This window comes from Coptis chinensis, chromosome 1 (genome assembly GCF_015680905.1).
Source record: "Coptis chinensis isolate HL-2020 chromosome 1, ASM1568090v1, whole genome shotgun sequence".
Classification (NCBI taxonomy): domain Eukaryota; kingdom Viridiplantae; phylum Streptophyta; class Magnoliopsida; order Ranunculales; family Ranunculaceae; genus Coptis; species Coptis chinensis.
The window spans coordinates 70732876-70743930 of NC_141456.1; the positions used below are offsets into that span (position 1 = coordinate 70732876).

Below are 11055 nucleotides of genomic sequence, written 5' to 3' on the forward strand. Positions count from 1 at the left end.
TTACTATTTTTTTTTTTTTTTTTATATATATATATATATATATATATATATATATATATTTTTTTTAAATTTAAAAAAGAAAAACAATAAACAATAAAGACATAATTCACCCCATAGAGAAACATGACTCAAAAAAATCCGAGAAAACATGCAAGAGTGGGAAACGTGAATTATGTTTAAACTTGGCCTTAAGGATCCGGTACTTACAGCCACACACTCCATAGGGAGGGCCCGGTTACCTTAATGGTGCACTCACCAATATATGGAAATGAAAGGAAATGCACCAAACACAAAAGTTGAGTCGTTTATAGTCAGATACTCGATACTTTATCTAGACGTATGTATGAACATGCAGTTTATCATATATCAACAACCGAAATAATTCTGGATCATTCCATAAATAAATATTACAGAAAACATATCCAAACACAATCAAGCACCAAGATTTCCTATGACTCAACCTAGCGAAATGAAAGCGAAGTCGGATAACCCTATTATGTAACCTATCATGCACCTTATTTTTCATTTTTGAATGAGTGGGTGTTCTAGTAAATAAGTGTGGAAAAGTGAATGGTTGTGAAGAATATGGTGGATATGGATAAGTTGTAGAGGGAAAGCATGGAAAAAATGAAGATGTGGGTTTAGCACAAAACTCATTCATAGTGTAGGTAGGGACTGTCTCAAGTCTGAAAATGAAGGTGTCAGACGTTTTTGTCTTCTGAAGTATTTGTTTACTCGGTGAATTTAAAAAATTATGAAGCACCGAAGAAACAACAGGATCGAGTGCAAACTCGAGATTCCTTTGAAAGGGCGGAAGGAGGGGAGTCGAGGTGGATGTTGTGCAAAGTAGTTCTTGATAGGGTGAATCATCACCTGCTCTAAGAAACTCATCGAATTGCTCATCTAGATTAGTCATATCCACGTTACTATGATAGTCCTCTATATCTTTGAGAAAATCATCTATCTCCTCCTCATCCGTAATATGTGTATCGACTAGTGTAGGAATGGAAATGTTGGAGTCTGATCTTCCAAAGGAAAGAAATTTGGGCATATGATTATCAGGGAACGTGTTGTTGAAATAATCTAGAACAAAGCTCGATCATGCTAACCTCTCCATCCATAGACGAATCGGGTAACTGTGTCTTTGTTTTAAAAACATTGACTTCAACAGCAAGATGGCCAAAAGACATGGACATTGAACCATCGCGGCAATTAATGAGCGCATTGGCAGTTGCCAGAAAAGATCGCCCTAAGATGATCGGGACAGAGTCGTTAAGGACTTCTGTATCGAGGATGACAAATCAGCCGGATAGTAAAAATACTGAATTTTTACCAGAACATTTTCGACGACACCCTTAGGATACGTAATAGACCGATCAACTAATTGGAACGTCATTTTAGTGGGTTGCATACCGTCTAGACCTATTTGTCTATACAAATAAAACGGGAGTAAGTTTACACTAGCCCCCAAGTCTAATAATAACGGTCGTCAGATAGGAATCTCCTAAGGTGCATTCAGACAAGAGGATCTGACCGGGGGTCCTTGTACTTAACAATTCAATTATGTTCAGATAGAGTTGGGAATTGTTCTGTTAAAAAGGTCGTCTTTTGGTATATTGGTCTTACGCCTAGTAGTACACAATTCCTTAAGAAACTTAGCATGGTGTGGTAGCTTTTTTATAGCTTCGAGGAAGGGAAGGTTTATAGTTAGATTCTTAAAAACATCCCTAATCTCCTCGTAATTTGTATTCCTAGTTAACACGGCTAATTTTTGTGGAAACGACGGTTTATGTTTATATTTAGCAATGGTATTACCTGGGTGTTTAACCGTGGCTTCCTGTTTCTTAGGTTGTGTTGTAACTGGTACCTCTACAGTGGTAGGCTCTTCAGTTTCTATTTCGGTATCTAGTAATATAGCAAGTGTAGGGGCTACTGGTGGGGTAACTATAGGCATAGTTACTTTGTTATCAACCACTCTGCCAGAATGGAGAGTGGTGATGGCCTTTAGCTCACCTACATTTTCATACTTGTTACTAGTATTATTGGTTACCTCAAAGGCTTTATTTGTTGTTTTAGGATTAGGTATTTCGTGACCTGGAAACACGGCTTTGGGTTGGGCTTTATCTTGAGCCAGCTGTTTGGTTAAATTATTAACGGATTGTAGAAGCTGTTGGTTAGATTGAGCCATGGTTTGGAAAAGTTTTTGGCTCACTTGTATGAAGGTGTCAAGACAATCCGGTTGTGTGGGTGTAGTAGTCACGGGTGGTGTGACTAGAACTATTTCACGTGAATTATTTATGGGTGGATTTTGGTAGTTATTATTTACCGAAACGATACCTCTATTAGCATTATAATTATTATAACTACTTTGACCTTGTGCTTGACCTTGTCGAGGTTGCACTTGGTTGTTATAATTATTAAAATTCCCCTGACCCTGTCCTTGTCGTAGTGGGGCTTGGTTAAAGCTATGCGTAGTCCTAACATATTGGTTATTGTACCCTTGAGGTGCGACATTTTGGTTATTTCTCCAACCGAAGTTGGGATTTTGTCTCCAAGGGGCGTTAGGTTCACTATTAATGGAACAAGTCTATTCATAGGCAATAGGACAGTGTGAGTCGGGATGCTCAGGGCTCCAACAGAAACTACATGGATTTGAATTTACATTCATGACGGGGATTGGCTTTTGTTGTACAGAAATGGCCTCTACCTTTTTTGTGAGGGATTCAATTAAAGTTTTAACCTCAGGATCTGATTTAACCTCAAACATACTGGTAGCCTTAAACTGTTGAAGAAGAACTAGCGAGCGGGAGTAATCGCCACTACCCCCAGGTTGTTGTTATTTCGCTTTAGTTTGGTCCTCTAAAAATTTATAAGCCTCCCAAGCTCCTTTGCTTAAGAAACTACCCCACATTCATTATGTCAAGAACTTCTTTATGGTGGTGTAGAGGTCCTTTGAAAAAGGCACGAACTAACGTGTCTTTCGCTAAGTTATGATGTGGACACTCTATAAGGAGATCGGTGAAACGATTCCAAGCCTCTGAAAATGATTCGTGACGATTTTGTCGAAAGAAATGGATCTTGGAAAGCATCTCATCCGTCTTTAGGGGTGGGTAAAAATGTTCTATAAACAGCTGAACAAGTTTAGCCCACGAGTCCACAGAATTAGGCGCTTGGGCAGTTAACCAAGAACGACGCCTTATCGGGCTAAGGTGAAAGGGAATACCCTTAATTTAATTTGTTCCGCACCAACCGTAGGATGGTGGAATGTTGTTAGGACTTGTTCAATCCTACGCGATAGCCGATAAGGTTTTTCATGGTCTAATCCATGAAAACGGGTAACAAATTAAAATATTTGGAGGGATTCGAAATCCCCATTGGGTCCGCTAGAACGATGCAAGATTTGGGGCTATCGCTCAAGGCTTTGTAGAAGTCGAGAGATGAGTCTCTCTTTCTTCCGCCATTATATCGGTGGTGTGTGTGAAATAGTAGCTAGAGGTGTAGTGGGTGGTATACTAGATAGACTTGATTGTTGATGTTGTTGTGTATTTACGTTCGGGTGTTTTTGTTCGCCGGACCTTAACCTCATACAAGGCTAAGACCAACTTAGCTAAACACGCCAACACTCCAAACAATTTCGATATACTAGTATAAACGTCTAACGGGGAGATACGAGGTGTGGAAGAAAGGAATACCTGACAAGGCCCTTGCTTCGCTTTATGAATATCGTCTTGTTTACGCTTTTGTTCGGTGTATATAATAGGTTAGAACACTGAAAAAAATATGAAAGATCAAAGTTCGAATCAAAACCGCCGAAACCGAAAAAATTTGCTTAGGGTATGGGTCGCGATGGGGGCATGGCGCTCGGTGTATCTTAGAATTCCAGAGTTTAAGGATGGTCGCTCCCACATGGGGCTGGTCAAGGTCCAAAGGAAAAGCGCCACGGTGTAATTTCGACCCGAATTTTTCAACTCGAAATGGACAACCCGCGGTATGAATCAAACAAGGGTGGGTGGGTGAAATGGGACTTTAAGAACAGTACTAACACTACGAAAACAATACGAAAGTGAAACTAAGATCGCAGCGGCGCGATTTGATAAACGATAAAATTAAATAGTCTTACCTATGAAATAAAGCAATGAACTCTAAACGCAAGTAAAACTAAACTTGATCTTATGGGTCTATGTTTATCAAAGATTCTACTCTCAAGTCTATGAGATATAATGGAGTAGAGTGATTCATTCCACTCCTAGTCCTTCCACATGCTGTGTTCTCACGTGTAAGTAATCTAAACTTAAAGCCTAATGAGAGATTTACGAAAAAGGCAACTAGACTACGATGCAACTACCCACGAAATGCAACTAGTCGAAGATGGGAATAACTAAGGGAATGCTACGTTGATTCGATGATAAGGAGTTAGAGAGGAATTGATTCCACCTTAACTAGACTTAATCCTATTAACTACAAATCGTCGTAATCCGAATTGAACTGCTTCGCAGAACAATTGGTTCTTCCTAATCCCTAATTACACATGGCATTTCTACCAATTAATAACTAGCATGTGAACGATTAAACCCATTCTCATGGTGAACTAAACGTTTCTAGAGTGGAAAGGAAATTACGACGAATCTACGTTAATCGGAATCAAGCTTTCATCAAGACTTCTCAACCCCCTCTAATGGAGGTTTAGCCGAGAATCATAACGCAATCATTTCCGATTAAATTTAAACTAAACATGATATAAAGAATTGAAATGTACTTAATTAAACAATAATGAAATCTAATTTAATGACTAAAATGCAATAAGGACAGGAATTGAAATTGGATCTAGAAAAGGAAATGACAAAAATCGAAGTTGATAGAAATACTACTTTATTGACCTAATCAAAATGAAGAACAAGATTCCAATGTTTAATCTAATACAATAATTGGATTTGAAACTACACTTAATCAAAAATAATTAAATAAAACTAGATCTAGAAGCTATTTTAATGGTTACTTTCTATTCTAAGCTACTTTTATTTTCTAACCTAAAAATCTAACATTAACAAAGAATTAAGCTTTTGTTTTTATACTTTCAGATCCAAAAATCGTGCATGGGCTTGGAGCCATGTTTTGGGCCAGAGAAATTCTCTGGCCCAAAACCCAATTCTTTCAGTCCAGAAAGGCCTCTTCAGCTGCAGTTGGCTTCAACAGACTTTCTATCCACTTCTAGTTCTCTGATTGGGTCAAGTCTTAGACCATTGGAAAGCTCTTTCCGAGGCGATCGTTCTGACATAAAGTAGGCCCCATTCCGAGGTCTGAGTCCAAAGATATGTCCTTCGGAAGTTTTGCTGACTTTGTGTGCTGTTTCTGCCCGCGTCGACTTTTCAGCTTTTGACCGGGATTTTAGAAAGGTTTTGTCTTCTCAAAACTTGGCCTTTAATCACGGAACTCCTTAGTAACTGACCTTTGCTCCTTTATCTCGCTAAAGTGGCACATTTCTGCACATAATGGACTTTGAAGCCTGAAATGCATAAAAACACGTAATCAGTGTTAACTCTAAAAATTCTATAATTTTTACAGGAGTATCTATCCTAAGTCAGTAGTTTGTAGTAAAAATTTGATGAGTTTTTTATTTGTTTTGACCTCCTAAATAGTAGAGTGTTTCCAGTGTGTTTCTGCAGTGTTGCAAACACTTAATATCTGGAACACCAGCCAATAAGGAGAGGTTGTAGAACTCCAATTGCTCTAAATTTTTTACAGGAACAATTAGGATCTGTCAGGAGTCTCCAGTAAAAATTTGGCAATTTTTGGATTTGTTTTGATGGGTTAGCCATTCGGTTGTTTGTATTGTGTCCGAAAACCGTTTTGCAAACTTTTAAGGACTGTCGAGGGACTTTCACAGCTCCGATTGATCTGAAATTTTACAGGCTACTTGATACACGTCTTAGCAAATTACTGTAAACATTTCAGATTTTTTGGAGTAAGATAAAAGTCCTAAAACTTGAAAACTCTTGCGCGACCAGCAAACCGAAGCGTGCGACGCCCAAAACACCTGGACTTTCGACAAAACAGAGGGCACCCGCGCCCAAACAGAGGGCACCCGCGCCCAAACAGAGGGCACTGGGCGCCCTCAAGGGAAAATTCAGTGTGAACAACCCAATTTTCATAGGTAAATGCAAATTTTTATGTCTTCAAGTTACTCAGTGTTTCTAACTTGTTAAATACACCGAGATCGTGCAGATACAAGACGCTATTCAAACGCGATAGCAAGGAGGCATTCAGTACTCCTTCTCTTCCTCGCCTCTTACGTGGGAGGAGTTTTAATTCTAGTATAATCCGGCTTGTTTTTCATAGAAATAAATACAACACGCCTATCTAGAATTTCACACACTACACTTGCATCAATGGCTAAAGAACAAGAGACTCCTCTCTCGATTTTTATAAAGCCCTAAACGATGGCCCTAAGTCATGCATCGCTTTGTAGACCTAGTGGGGATTTTGAATCCCCCTAATATATTTAATTTGTTACCGGTTTTTCATGGTTTAGAACACGAGAAGCCTTACCAACACACGCGTAGGATAGACCAAGTTCTCACTACATTCCATCATCCTAGCGTAAGTCCGGATCAAGTTAAACTTAGGGTGTTTCCTTTCACCCGGCCGACAAGGCGCGGCGTCTTGGTTAACTGCCCAAATGCCAAACTCGTGGACTCATGGGCTCAACTTGTTCAATTGTTCATGGAACAATTTTACCCACCACTAAAGACAGATGAAATGCTTCACAAGATTCATTTCTTGGCCTTAATCCTCATGAATCCTTTTCGAGGCCGGAATCATTTCATCGATCTTCTCATTGAATGCCCAGATCATAATCTTTGCGAAAAGACACGCTTTGTTCGATTTCTTTCTTCAAGGGGCTTTCACATTATCATAAGGAGCTTATAGATATCATGACTGGGGTAGCTTTCTTAGTAAAGGAGCCTTGGAGGCTTATAAATTCTTAGAAGATCAATCTAAGAAGAACAACAATTGGGGAGGAAACGATTCCTCCCGGCTCCTCTCCTTCTTCTCTTGAGGTTAAACATGATCCCGAGCTTAAAACTTTTATCGATGCCCTCACTAAAAAAGGTAGATGCCATCTCTGTTCAACAACAACCCACTCTAGTCATGAACATTAACTCTACTCGTTGTAATGTCTCATTTGTAGTCTTGAGCATTCCAACTTCTATTGTCCTTTTGTCTATGCACAAACACCACCACAACCATCACACTTCAACCAGGTTAACTCAAAGATCAAGGACAAGGGAACTTAGGTGACCAGAATAGAGGTTTAGTACCCATAACCTTAACTATCAACATCAAGACATGAACGCCAACAAGCTTTTAATTCCAATACAACCATCTAGACAAAGTAGTAGTGACCTTGTTGGAAAAGCAAAATCAAATTATGCAACAAAACTCCAACTTGATGAAAGATCAGCATGATCAAAACTCTAATATGATGAAACAAACAATGCAAATGATGCAGTCTTTATGCCAAAAGGTTATTGACATGTCTTCTAACCAAAATAATAACCAAACCGGTGTGTTTCCAAGTCAAGCAGTGCCTAATCCTAAGTCAACAAACACCGCCTTTGAAATAAATAGTATTTACTGTAATGGTAATATAAACCAAGGGGACTCCATAGGCAAATACTACCCTTCCATCGTATGTAGTAGTTGATAACCAAGTGACTATGCCTAAAGATTACCCGCAAACTAAAAATGATGCCATACCAAATACTATAATAGAAACTAAAGACCCTACAACTGTAGAAGTACCAGTTAAACCACAACCAAAAGGGAAAACATTACAAGACCCAATAATAGAAAGTGAAGACCCTACACCTGTAGAGGTTCCAAGATGGACACCTAGTTGGAAAACGGCTAGAGATAAAGCAAAGACTAATAAAACTTTTATCCCTTCTGCTAAAAATAGCGATAAAGCACCATATCCCCAAAGACTAGTTGTGTTTAAAAAGGACGAGAATTTTGATGAGATTAGGGAAATGTTTAAAAATTTGACTATAAACCTACCTTTTCTAGAAGTTATAAAAAGTCTACCTGGACACGCTAAGTTTCTAAAAGAGTTGTGCACCAAGAAGAGGAAAACCAACATACCTGATAAGAGCCCAAAACTGTAGTTTTAACCCTTTAACAGTCATACTTTTAGACCAACTATGTGAGTAATAATTAAGAGTTAACACTGATTACGTGTTTTTATGCATTTCAGGCTTCAAAGTCCATTATGTGCAGAAATGTGCCACTTTAGTGAGATAAATGAGCAAAGGTCGGTTACTAAGGAGTTCCGTGATTAAAGGCCAAGTTTCGAAAAGACAAAGCCTTTCTAAAAGCCCGGTCAAAAGCAGAAAAGTCGACGCGGGCCGAAACAGCACACAAAATCAGCAGAACTTCCGAAGGACATATCTTTGGACTCAGACCTCGGAATGGGGCCTACCTTATGTCAAAACGACCGGCTCGGAAAGAGCTTTCCAATGGTCTAAGCCTTGACCTAATCAGAGGAGCAGAAGTGGACGGAAAGTCTGTTGAAGCCAACTGCAGCTGAAGAGGCCTTTCTGGACTGAAAGAATTGGGTATTGGGCCTGATTCTCTGGCCCAAAACATGGCTCCAAGCCCATGCACGATTTTTGGATCTGAATATATAAAAACAAAAGCTTAGCTCTTTGTTAAGAGTAGATGGTTAATGGTAGATAGTTAGACCTAGAAATAGATTAGATTAGTAGCCTCCATTAATGAATTCTAGATCTAGTTTTTCATGTAGATTAATTAAGTTTAGTTCCATTTCCATTATTGTATTAGATTAAACCTTTGAATCTTGTTCTTCATTTTGATTAGATCAATAATGTAGTATTTTTTTATCAATTTCGATTTTGTCATTTCCATTCCTAGATCTAATTTCAATTCCTGTCTTTATTTCAATTGAGTCATTAAATTAGATTTTATTATTGTTTAATTAAGTAAATTTCAATTCTTTATATCATGTTTAGTTTAAATGTAATCGGAAATGATTGCGTAATGATTCTCGGCTAAACCTCCATTAGAGGGAGTTGAGAAGCCTTGATGAAAGCTTGATTCCGAATATCATAGAATCGTCGTAATTTCCTTTCCACTCTAGAAACGATTAGTTCACCATGAGAATGGGTTTAATCGTTCACATGCTAGTTATGAATTGGTAGGAATGCCATGTGTAATTAGGGATTAGGAAGAACCAATTGTTCTGCAAAGCAGTTCAATTCGGATTACGACGATTCGTCATTAATATGATTAAGTCGAGTTAAGGTGGAATCAATCCCCCTCTAACTCCTTATCATAGAATCAACATAGCATTCCCTTAGTTATCCCCATCGTTGACTAGTTGCATTTCGTGGGTAGTTGCATCGTAGTCTATTTGCCTTTTTCGTAAATCTCTCATTAGACTTTAAGTTTAGAGTACTTACACTTGAGAACATAGCATGCGGAAGGACTAAGAGTGGAACGAATCACTCTACTCCACTATATCTCATAGACTTGAGAGTAGAATCTTTGATAAAATATAAGCATCATAAGATTAGTTTAGTTTACTTACGTTTTGAGTTCATCGTTCATTTCGTAGGTAGACTATTCAAATTATTTTACTTTTATCAAATGGCGCCGCTGCCATCTTAGTTTCACTTTCGTATTGTTTTCGTAGTGTTAGTACTGTTCTTAAAGTCCCATTACACCCACCCACCCTTGTTTGATTAATACCGCGGGTTGTCCATTTTGAGTTGAAAATTTCGGGTAAAATTATAATCGCCAGCTTCCACCCCTTCCTTGAGCCAACCCATCTATACTGGAGCAAAGAGCGACCCAGCCCCCATGTGGGCGACGACCACCTAAAAAAAACACTGTAATTTGAAAATTACCCGGAGCGTGCGGCTTCTATCCGAGCACCTCCGCCGCCCTTTGTTAATTTTTCGGATTTCGGCGGTTTTGATTGAACTTTGATCTTTCATATTTTCAGGTGTTCTAACCTCGCTATATACAACGAACAAGCATAAACAAGACGCTATTCATAAGCGAAGCAAGGACGAATCAGGTATTCCTTTTTTCCACACCTCGTGATCTCTCGTTAGAGGTTTATACTAGTATATCGAATTGTTTGGAGTGTTGATGTGTTTAGCTAAGTTTGGTTTTATCCTTGTATGAGATTAAGGTCCGGCGAACAAAACACCGAACGCCATTACACAACAACGTCAACAAACAAGCCTATCTAGTATACCACCCACTACACCTCTAGCTACTATTTCACACACATCACCTGACACAATGCCCGATGAAGAAGAGAGGCCTCTCTCTGACTTCTACAAAGCCTTGAGCGATAGCCCCAAATCGTGCATCGTTCTAGCAGACCCCTTGGGGATTTCGAATCCCCAAATATTTTTAATTTGTTACCCGCTTTTTTCATGGATTAGACCATGAAAAACCTTATCAACTACATCGTAGGATTGAACAAGTCCTAACAACATTCCACCATCCTACGGTTGGTACGGAACAAATTAAATTAATGGTATTCCCTTTCACCTTAGCCGATAAGGCGGCGTCTTGGTTAACTACCCAAACGCCTAATTCTATGGACTCGTGGGCTAAACTTGTTCAGCTGTTTATGGAACATTTTTACCCACCCCTAAAGATGGATGAGATGCTTTCCAAGATTCATTTCTTTCGACAAAATTCTCATGAAACATTTTCAGAGGCTTGGAATCGTTTCACCGATCTCCTTATAGAGTGTCCACATCATAACTTAGTGAAAGACACGTTAGTTCGTGCTTTTTTCAAAGGACTTCTACACCACCATAAAGAAGTCCTTGACATAATGAATGGGGGTAGTTTCTTAAGCAAAGGAGCTTCGGAGGCTTATAAATTTTTAGAGGACCAAACTAAGCGAAATAACAACTGGGGGGGTAGTGATGATTACTCCCGCTCCGCTAGTTCTTCTTCAACAGTTAAGGCTACCAGTATGTTTGAGGTTAAATCAGATCCTGAGCTTAAAAC

At 38.9% G+C, this 11055-nt stretch overlaps 1 pseudogene; it reads right to left on the reverse strand.

Moving 5' to 3' along the window:
* Positions 1-10712: 10712 nt before the first annotated feature.
* Positions 10713-10806, reverse strand: LOC147525094 (small nucleolar RNA R71; annotated as a pseudogene).
* Between the last annotated feature and the right edge of the window lie 249 nt (positions 10807-11055).